Source organism: Cavia porcellus, unplaced genomic scaffold (assembly GCF_034190915.1).
Source record: "Cavia porcellus strain 051 isolate PalLab524CR breed Dunkin Hartley unplaced genomic scaffold, mCavPor4.1 scaffold_7, whole genome shotgun sequence".
Classification (NCBI taxonomy): domain Eukaryota; kingdom Metazoa; phylum Chordata; class Mammalia; order Rodentia; family Caviidae; genus Cavia; species Cavia porcellus.
Genome location: NW_026947490.1, coordinates 54060420 through 54072342, shown reverse-complemented (window position 1 = coordinate 54072342; position 11923 = coordinate 54060420).

Genomic DNA, 11923 nt, shown 5'->3' with positions numbered 1-11923 from the left:
ATAGGTCTGTAATTGCTAACAGGACTCCTCCCTGTAGCAGCAAAGTACTGTTCCAGGCACAATACCCCCCAGATGCATCCAAGTGGTTCTGTAGGTGATATCACTTCTCTCTGCCATAATTCCTCATCTGCTAAAAGACAGTCAAGGCAGATACTTTCCAAACTCTTTTGTGGCTCTATTACTTAATGATTCCAAGAAGATTCTATTTCCATCTAAATGGGGAATGACTGAAGCAAATCTTGGAGAGAGTGGCATACTCTGGTAACGCAAGGATGAATTTCTCTTGGTAGGTGGTTGATAAGTACCAAAAGAACAAGTGTGCAAGCAATATAACACTTCTTTAATGATGCTGTTGGTTTGGCTCCATCCTTCACCCTGTGGAATTATCACAGTGCACAAGTACAGGAGTTCCAAAGAGCTCCATTGCCCACAAAAATACTCATTTTGAACTCTAGCGCCCACTCGTGAGCACACATTCTTACCCTCTGGCCAAGTTTCCGTAGCTCTCCCCTCAAATCAGTTACTGGCGTGCTTTTCTCCTTTCCTCAGGCCCTGTGGTAGATTGTATCAGCAGTCTTCCTCCTCTCTGTTCAGGCACGTAGCCTCGCCGAGGTGTTATATGCAGAATGTGCTTCAGTGTCTCTTCACGTGGCCTGGAAATAGAGTGTGTTTTGGCCACTGGAATGTGGGTGGAAGGGATGCTGTGGTGAGTCCTAAATAGAAGTTTTCAGAAGTCTCATGTTTCTGCTTCATCTCTAGGAGATTTTGCCCTTTTCCGTGACAAAAGCCATTAAAGAGAAGTTACTGTCCTTTAATTCTCCCTGTTAAAAATGTGTTCTGGAGTCATCCAGGCCAACATGGAGGCACCGTTAAAAGATGAGGGCTTATATAGCATTTTGCTGGCCGCAGGAAGTTTAGGCAGTGCAAAGGCAACTTTAGAATTAGGATGCTGGCCTTCCTTGGTGGCACTGGGAGGCAGGAGAAGAAAGAGTTGCCATTTCATGGTGAATAACATCAGGCATGTGGGCGGGAAAATCCTGGATGGGGAGAGAAGGAAAGGACCAGAGAGGAAAAGGCATGTTTCTGCTGACCCTGGCCCTCCGCCCTGGGGTTCTGGCACTTCAGTGGAGGAGTGAAATATGACTGCCATTTTAGAAACTACTCAATAAAGCTGCAAGATATTCTTGGGGCCTTGGTAAAATGACAGTGAATGTCCTGCTGTGGACTGAGTTACATCTTCATCCTTTTCATTCTGTATTTTGAGTCGGAGTCTCCCTATGTTGCCCAAGTGGACTCAAACTTGTGATCCTCCTGCCTTAGCATGTTATTCTAGAGGTCTAGGATTACAGGTGTGAGCGAGCAAGCTCAGCTCTGTTTTCCACTTGTGTATCAGTCCTTTGTGACTGTTACCAGAAACCTGATAACACTCCTCTAAGCTGTGTGATTGAGAGCCTAGACTTTCTGGCTTGTGGCTTTACCATAACCAAGGACCTGTGGTTTTCTTCTTCTACCGTGGAAAAGAGCAGGCCAGTGAAAGTTCAGAGGTCCAATAGATACAGCATCTCTTAAAGACCTGGGATTATGGGAGGGTCTATAACTGGGGATAGACAGGAGTAATAGCTCAGTGGGGAAACTGACTTGGCCCACTTGTCAGGAAGGGGAAGTTTCTGACCATAGAAAATTTTTAGAGACAGTGTCATGGTACCCAAAGCCCATAGAGCAGGGATCATAGAGAGCAAGTCAAATCACAATGCACAGGAGTTGGTACTTTTGGCTTTGTGTATGCCTGAGGGACTTGATAGAGGGGAAGGGTTACCTTTATCCATTACTTTTCTGATATTTTGACATAGTTGTTCTCATTCTGTTTGGTTTCTCAATTCTTTATGCCCTGACTCACTGTTGTTTGCTTGTCTTTACCTCCAACCTCTGCCCTTGTTGGACAAAAGGAACTGAGGTGAATGGGCCTTGGGTGTAAAATTCTATTTATATTCAGTTAAGACTCGGGCTGCCTTTACCATTTACTGTAGTTCTGGTGTCCAAGACCAAAGTTTCCTCTAGTGCCTTTGTTTTTGTTTCTCCAGTTGTCTTTGACATCCCTACAGACTCTTTCTTAAATCGAGGTTGAGTCTTAGCATTCTTTTAGCTATGAGCCCCTGTTACTAAATAAGAGCCTGACTGATGTGTGTTAAATTTGGAGGAAGGAGGAACATTCTACAGTCCTATGGCTACATCTCAATCTTCATACCACAGGCCCCACCTCTTCTTTCTCCTTTCAGTGAGATGGGAACAGAGGACAGGAGTTTTGTATTTATTTTTTCCCAGCTCTGGTAGGCTCAGTCCAACTGGTTAGGTTGTTTTGAAAGAGTTTGTCTTGAGGGCAGACTTCTGTGAAGAACAGAATGTGTTGCGCTTTTTTCAAAATGGCTGTTTGTCCCTTTCCTGTTGCCAGAAGTATAATGGGATGTTTTTGTAACCTTCACTCTGAGAACCTGATAGAGCTCCCGGAGATGAAATTCAGGAAACTGTGGGGTTTGCCCATGAGATTTTATCTCTCAAGCTAGTCCAGGCATGGTCCTCAGAATGTAGTTAATTGTCCCCAATGCTCCTACCAGGCTCCTGCTGTAGCTTCTGTTTGTAGTAAACTACAAGTATTATGATCCCTGTATCTGCATATCTCTACAGTGTTGAGGGTATGATTTTGTGCAAGCATCTTAGTTCTCTCATAGGCCTAAAAAGAGTTGTTGATGTTTAGCTCCACCTTTTTTTCCCCCATATGAATATAGGGGCATTGATTAGCAAGTTCTCTCCATGTCAGACTGCACAAAGGAAGTGCTTAAGCAGAACTAGAGAGGCTGGTGGCAAATCTCTGGCTTGACTTTTCTCCTTCTGATTGGCCAAATTCAAAAGCTCATTTATTTCTCCTTCCTTCCTTCCTTCTTTCCTTCCTTCCTTGCTTCCTTCCTCCCTTCCTTCCTTCTATTCTTCTTTCTTTCCCTTTTTCCTTTCTTCTTTCCAAAAGGCATTTTATTTATTTAAAAATTTTTATTAGCACATAATGATTACACTTATCATGCAGAGCTGCTGCATGTACATAACACATCTTAATTCTTTTCCCTTGTCCTCCTACATTTCCTTTCACTGTTTCCATCTCTTGGTCCCCTTCTCATTTCAAAAGATCTGTCTCCCTGTTTTCTATGGTCTGTCTTTTATTTTGCTCAAGTTATTTATATTTTGGGTTTCTCACGTAAGAGAAGCCATGCAGTATTTAAGTTTGTGCATCTGATTTATTGCCTGACACATTAAGACCTCATTTTATTTTACATCTGTGGTGTTGAGCTCAGTACAGCCTATACATATTGGTTCTTCTGATCTCTCAGTTTATATTATGTTTATAGCTTTCTCTCACTCTTCTAGAATGTTGATGTTTTGGTTATAGTCTCCATTTGTGAGACAACATAAAACAAACATAACATAAAAACCTTGTCAATTTTTAAAAATGCCCACTCTGTCATTTCAAGTTTCCTCTACATATCTCTGTTTTCTTTGTTCATTCCTTATAAAGCATGGTTTCTTGTACAGTGTAGTTATTTATTTGTTTATTTTTTGTCTTTTTCCTTTTTATCGGTACTGGGGATCGAACTCATGACTGCCTGCTCGCAAGGCAGGCGCTTATGCCGCTGAGCTAAATCCCCAACCCCTAGTGTAGTTATTTATGGTCTATTGCAATCAAGGTTTTCTTGACTCCTTACTAACACCATAATCCTCTAAGTAATTTCCTCACATGCCTTTGTGTGCACATATTCCTCCCTTTTTCTACAGATGCACTCCTTTATTAAAAAAGGAAAAGGCCTTCAGTAGATCAAAGATCTTTCCCAGCAGTGAATGCCGTAACAAATTTCTCATGTATCTCTTTCTACGGAATCTTGAATGAGATATTAGAGAATGTGCCCAAGAATATATCACTTGAAAAAAACGTTTTCAAATTCAAATACGTAGTGTAGTCAACTTTTGCTGCATATGATACTGTAAACAGTGAATTGGCCTTTATATGTGTGGGAAGCTTGCCTTCAGTGATCCTGTGATGGCTCAGAAAGCTTACTTCCAGGTAGTTGCTGTTTCAGTCAGGTCTTCAGATGGTACAATATGGAGAGGACCTTGTTGCACTCACATCCCAACCAGGCCATTGCCTGAAGCAACACTGTCAATAGCCCATCCTCAATACCCACCTATAGACAACTCAGAGACCAGTGAACATGAAATATAAGTGCCCATTATTATAAACTACTGGGCTTTGGAGGATGGGACTAGACTGAAGGATTAGTTATGCAGAGGAAACCTCCCTACTGTCATCCAGAACACCAGAGCATAGGAGATAAACCCACCGTGTAAGTATATACCTCTTCCTATATTACACCTACTAACATCACGTTGGTAAAAAAACAATTCCATTCCCATCAGTGGATGAAGTAATGCATTGTTCCTAGCATGAGACCAGATCAAAATATAATTGTACTCTAAGGAATTGAAGAATTTTGCTACCCCCTTCCCACTCCTCTGTACCCTATACAGAATGGTGGCACAGTGTCAGCAGCACAGATGCAATTTGATGAGACACAGATTCATTTTTACAACCTTGCAAGTTCTGTGATTTCTCATTTTTTATTATTTTTTTTTTTTGTCTTTTTCTTTTTTATCGGTACCGGGGATCGAACTCGCGACCGCCTGCTTGCAAGGCAGGTGCTTATGCCGCTGAGCTAAATCCCCAGCCCCAAGTTCTGTGATTTCTGTACTTCCAAGTGTCCTCAAAAACCAGCCAGTTCCTTGCTCAGCACCCTCCTTGCCCCTGTACTCTACCAAATATAAGTGGTAGCAACTAGCTCACAGCCATGAGTCTGCCTCAAAACCATTTTATTAGGCACAGTGTCTGTCTCTCAGATAATCACAGGTTGCAATTTTACCAAATATTCTATCATTACCTAACTCAGGAATCATTTTCCAAGTTCTTAAAATAGTTTTCATCATCGGCAGAACTCAGGACCTCATTGTCACTGAGGATGGCTGTAGTGTTTTTTGAGTGAGCCCTGGTCCTTACTTCTTGGCTCTAGTACAGAACTTTCAACCTACTGGCACAGAATCTTCACCCCACTGGCACAGACTTTCCAGCTTCCACCACTGACTTTTGGGCTTCCCACCACAGATCCATGAAATAGACTTGCGTGAGTCATTGTCATGGGATGTAGGCCTCCAGCTGGACTCCTGGGCTGTAGGTTTTCAGCTGAACTCATGGAAGATATTGCCATGGGATCTAGGCATTAGGCTGGATTCTTTATGTCTTTACTGCATAGACAGGTTTCTTGCACTTCTTGTCTTTACTCTTGGGTGACTACTACAAAATAATACTGTAAATTATGTATCCTGCATTGTCTTGTTCTCCTTGCAACACCTGACAACAGTCAATAATCAGGAAAATAAAACTCTTTTTTTTACATGACACTGAGTTTTACAGTGTTTAGTTATATGATAAGTCAATGGTTGGTTTGACTAATGCAGAAATGTGTAAGGAGAAATGGGTTGGCACTCTAACAAAGACCTAAGGTCTGTTTGGGACTGGGTAGCAGGTGGCCCCCAAGAACCTGGGTGTGGCATGTAACACTATCACAAGAATGCAAAGAATTAGGCTGAATAATAATTTACACAAATAACAATTTTTATTTGTTTTTTATCTGTGTTTGTTGTAACTCCTTGCTAGTAGATGGGATCCTGATTAATGTGATATTTAGATTTGGAAGGAGGGGAAACAGTCTATAATCCTGTGGTTACATTTTAGTGTTATGCAACTATATATCAGAAATTTCTATTTGGATGCCTAACAGGTATCTCAAACTAAATCTGCCTAAAAATGAAATTTTTAAGAGGAAAAAAGACACAGAAAAGAAACACAAAAAGCAAAAGAGACAAACAACAAAACCAAAACTGTAACAGTATAGGTTTTCAAAACAAGATGATAGGAATTTAATAATGGTTGTAATATTGCATATTGTTACTGTCATGGTTTATGTCAGTGACCCCCAAACCTCATGCAATTATAGGCTGGACCAAATCTAGTGTTTGTGATTGGTTTATTGTCTAGTGCTCGGATTGGTGGAGTAAATGTTTCACTCGCCCAGGGGTGGAGCTAGGACATGATGTATAGGTGGGAAGAAGGTGTGTCTCTTTGTTTTCCTGTTTGTGCCTTCCTGTTTGCAGCAGCCATGAATGACACCCTGGCATTCTACCCTGCGTTAGAGCCAACTAAATATTGACTGAAACCTCCAAGAACTGTAAGAAATAAACCTTTCCTTCCCTAATATGGGCATCAGGAGTTTTGTCTCAGTGATGTGTAAAAAGTAACTAAGATAATTACCTTCGAAAGGGTTGCTTAGATTACCAGACATAAACATGCAAAATTGATCTAATCATATGAGTATTAACTGTGCTTTTCCAAGAGCTAATAGAATTAATAGTATAGTCATCTTGGTTGTCTTATGTATACACAAATTTATGTCTTTTTCCTTTTCCCTTCCTTCTTTCCTCCCTTCCCCATCCCAGTTACATTGCCCCTTTGAGCAATTTCTTATCCTTACATAATATTTGTTGTAGATTTTGAATCATATTTGATCTGTCAGTTTCTTATACTAGGGAGACAATAGATATTTCCACATATGAGACGGATTTATTTCACTTTGAGTATGGTCTCAAGTCACGTCCATTTACTTATAAAAGCCTAGATGCAAATTTTCTTTCTCTCTTTTTTTTTTTTTTATTGGTACTGGGGATTGAACTCACGACTGCCTGCTTGCAAGGCAGGCGCTTATGCCGCTGAGCTAAATCCCCAGCCCTGATGCAAGCTTTCTTTATAGCTGAGTAACACTCCATTGTATAAAAATACTACATTTTTTAAATCCATTCCCCATTTGAAGGGAATTCAGGTTGTTTCCAAGATTTGGCTATTACAAATTGTAGTGCTGTAAACACAGGTTCACATATATCACTGTGGTATGATGTTTTCAATTCTTCTGGGAAAATGCCCAGGAGCGGGATACCTGGTTCAAATGGAACCTTTAATTCTAGTTTTTTGAGGAACTTCCACACTGATTTCCACTGTAGTTGCAACAGTCTACACTCCGAACAACAGTGAAGAAGAGTTCCTTTTTTTCCTTAGCCCCTCCAGCATTTGTTACTGGTTGATTTCTTGATCCTGGCCATTCTTTCTGGGGTGAGATGGAATCTCAGTGTTGGTTTAATTTACATTTTTCTAATGACCAATGATGCTGAACGTTTTTCATATATTTATTTGCCACTTGTATTTCTTCATCTGAGAATTGTGTATTCATTTCAGATGCACATTTTTGGATTGGGTCTTTGAATATCAGGGTTTGATTTTTAAAAAATTTTTATATGTTCTAGATAGAAGTTTTTTGTCTGAGTGAGAGTTGGCTAAGATTTTTTCCAAAGTCGTGGGTTTTCTTTCACTGTGTTGGAGGTTTCTTTTGACTTGCAAAACTTTTTAATAAGACAAGATCCCACTTGTTGATTCTGGGAAGTATTTCCTGTGCAGTTTGATTTTTGTTCATGAAGTCTCTGCCTACCCCTATGTCTTCAAGATTTCTACCTACTTTGTCCTCCAACAGATTTTGTGTTTCTGTTTTAACATTTTGATCTTTGATCTATTTTGATTTTAGTTTCATGCATGGTGATGGACATGGGTCTTTTGGTTTTGGCATATGGAAAGCCAGTTTTTCCAGCACCACTTATTAAAGTGGCTATCTTTCTTTCAGTGAACATGTTTGGCCCCCTTGTTGAAGATGAGGTGGCTGAATGTGTCTGTAGTTGTGCCTGTATTTTCTAATCTATTCCATTGATCTTCAGACCTGTTTTTATTCCATACCATGCTGACTTTATCACAGTATTTTGTAGTATAATTTCACATCAGGTATGGGGTTGCCCCCTGCCTTGCCTTTGTTGCTCAGAATTGCCTTTGCTATTCTAGGTCTCTTCTGCTTCCAGATGAATTTTAAGAATGATTTCTATAGATCTGTGAGGTATGCTAACGACATTTTTATTGGAATTGCATTAGATATGTATAACACTTTTGGGAGAATGGTCATTCTCACAATGTTTGTTCTGTCTATGAACAAGGAATGTCTTTCCATTTTCTGAGATCCTCTTTGATTTCTTTTTTCAGAGTAATATGATTTTCAATGTATAGATCTTTTACTTTCTTTGTTAAATTGATTCCTAAGTATTTCATTTTTTTGAATGCTAGAGTGAAGAGTGTGGTTTCCCTTATTTCTTTCTCAGTGAGTGTTGTTTATGTACAGGAATGCTATTGATTTTTGAGTGCTGACTTTTTATCCAGCGTGGTTATTACATCCAGAAGTCTTTCATAAAGATGAAATTTAGATGCTACTCCCAAATGTTTCCACAGGCTTCTAACCTCATTAAGCAACACTTCCATCCTTTTGGTTGCTCAAGCCTAGTTATTCTTGCTACCTGCCTTTCTCTTCCAGCTCATTAGGAAATCTTCAGGAATCTATCTTCAAAATAACGTCTAGAGTCTATCCTCTACCATTACCATTATAGAATAATCTGCCTTCATCTCTTATTTCATCTCCCACTGCAAGTAGCCTCATGACTGCTTAGCTCAGCTCTTATTTGACCCACTGCAATTTGGTCTCAACTTAGTAGCAGTGTTAAAAAAACCCAAAACCCAAAGTTATTACTGGACTTTTAAGATCTTTTAAGCCCTCAATCTCCTCAGTCCACCACTGCATCCTCTTCTTCAGAGCTCTGGCATTTGCTATCCCAAGTCCCTGCAGAAATCTTCAGTTTATCAGATCGCCATACAAATGTTACCATCTAGATATGTCCTTCCATGACTACTTTTTATAAAACAGTGACTTCTCCACACTCCATAGGCTTTATCTTCTGTATTTTGTCCATCATACTTAAGACTGTCTTGCTTACTTAGTTAATTAATTTATTGTCTTCTCATTGAAATGTGAGGTCCGTGGGTGCAGGGACTTTGTCTCTTTTTTTAAGTACTGCATACCTGGCAGTCCAAATAGTCCCTAGCAAATAATATCCTCTCAGTAAATTATAGTTGACTAGATGAAGAAATCATGAGCAACTCTACCTTTTTATGTAGGTGACAGAATGTAAATCTACAAAACAGACCTTCAGGTAACAGAGCAAACTGACCCTATGAAAACATTTATTTGAGGCATAGGTAGTGGAGTGTAGAGAGTTTGAAAGACACATTTCACTTAGTACTTCTGGCAGTAGAGTATAATACCATTTGCCTATTGTGGCCACTCTGGCCTGTGATACACAATTAGGAATTTTACTGCCCTACCATTCACTGGTGCAGTGCTCTTAATGCAAATATAGAATGAATGCATCAAAGATTTATGAAACTTGTTAACAAGGGAATCAGCAAGGTTGGTAAAGCTGGTGGCAAGATTGTTTTGAAGAAATTTAGCCACCAAATGTTGAAGCTGGGCATGGTGGTGCATGCTGCTTAGAATTTAGGAGTTCAAGACCCTGTCTCAAAACAAAAAAGAAAGGGCTTAGGATGTAGCTCAGTATGAAGGTCCTAGATTCAATATGTGTTACTACCACCCCTCCCCAAATCTATTAACAGATTAGATACAAACTGGGTTAATTCTGGTTAATTTCATACTAGTTAATAAAACTATAGCTTTGTGGTTATCTTTTCTGTAGTACAGAAGATATTTGCATTTCGGCTGGATGAAAACCTACACGTTATCACCTAACCACATAGTGTGTAGGCCCTGGTGAATAGTAAATAGCATCTTGTTTAGCTTTTCAAAGAATAAACTGTTTATTTTATTGATTCTTTGTATTGTCCTTTTAGTCTCTATTTCATTAATTTCAACTCTCCTCTTTATTATTTATTTTCTTCTATTCATTTTGTATTTAGTTTGCTCTTGTTTTTCTAAGACAAAATGCATCATTATATTATTTGTTTTATTTGGGATTGCTCTATTTATTTATTTTCAGTACTAAGAATGGAAGCCATGGCCTTTCCTCTGAGATACATCTTCAGCTTTAAACATTTAAAAAAAATATTTTGAGAAAGGGTCTTGCTAAATCATTGTGTTGCCCAGACTAGGCTCAAACTTACGAACGTCCTGCCTCACTCTCCCAGAGAGCTGGATTACCAGCAAGTGACACCAGGCCTGGCCAGATTTTCCTGGAAAATATGCATTAATAGCTGTAAGTTCTCTTAGATCTGTCTTACTGTGTTCCACAGATTCTGATACATTGTGTTACCATCATCATTTCACTCTAGGAATTTTAAAATTTCCTCCTTGATTCCTTTAATCACCTACTGATCATTTAAAAGTGCTACATTTTATTTCCTGACCATTTACTCTACATGGGTTTATATAGTTTCTCTTGTTATTGATGTCTAGTTTCATTCCATTATGATCAGTTAGGATGCATGAAATTATTTCAATATTTAAATATTTTTAAAGACTTGATTAATGATTTAAAATCAGTCTATTTTGGAGAAATTCTGTGAGCTGCTGAAAAGAATGTACACCCCACTATTGCTGGATGGAACACTTCAGATGTTTGTCAAGTTCATTTGATCTAAAGTATAGTTTAATGGTGATGTTTCTTTGTGGATATATGTGTGTGTGTGTGTGTGTGTGTGTGTGTGTGTGTGTGTGTATTTTTGCTACAATGTCCTGTCTATAGATTGTTAAATCCTTTAGTTAGTTAAACAAACTAAAAGAAAAAGAGACCCAAATTAAAATTGTAGAGGCAAAGTATCTGTGTTAAAACAAATTTCACTGAAATCCAGATTATTAGGGATGATATTAACAACTTATATTTTAATAAATTGGACCTAGACAAAATGAATACATTTCTAGATACGTGTGACCTACCAACATTGAACCAAGAGGTTATAAAAAAATTAATAGATCAATAATAAGCAATGAGATAGAGGCAGTAATAAAAAGTCTCTCAGCAAAAAGAAGGCTAGAATTGAATGGATTTATTGCTGAATTTTACCAGAACTTTAAAGAAGTGACACCAATGGTCCTCAGATTATTCCATGAAATTAAAAGGTGAGGACCTCTCCCAACTCACTAAAGCCAGAATCTTCCTGATATCAAAACCAGAAAAAGGTGTAAGAAAAGCAAACAACAAAAAAGAAAACTACAGTCCAACATCTTTAATGAGCATAGATGCAAATATACTCAATAAGATTCTGTTTAAAAATTAATTATGTTTATTGGCACATTTTAGGGACACAGAGTGATCGCATTCATCATAGGGACTTTATACCTGTCTATAGCACAACTTGATTCCTGTATTTCATTCCCCTCCTTTCCTCTCACCACTCCCCCCTTTCCCTTTTCATTTACAAAATCTTTCTTTCCATTTTCTCCTTCTTTTATCATTATATTTTTCTTTTCTCTTCCTTCCTTTCCCCCTCCTCCATCTCTACTTCCCCTTCCCACTTGAACATTTTCTTCTATTTTCCAATATTTATTATGGATTTTGGTCCTTATTTACACTTTCAGTTTCTCATACCAGAGAAACTATGCAGGATTTACATATGTGTATCCGGTGTATTTCACTTAAGAGTATGCTATCAAGGTGCATCCATTTAGCTAGAAATATATCAACCTTATCCTTCTTTATAGCAAAGTAGTACTGCAGTGTATAAAGACTCCACATCTTCTTTATTCATTCATTGGTTGATGAGTATTTGGGTTGATTTAACTATTACAAACTGTGCCACTATAAACATGGATGTACATATATTACTGTGATATGATGCTTTTAATTCTTTCAGAAGGATATCAACAAGAGGAATAACTCAGTTGACTAGAACTTCTAGTTC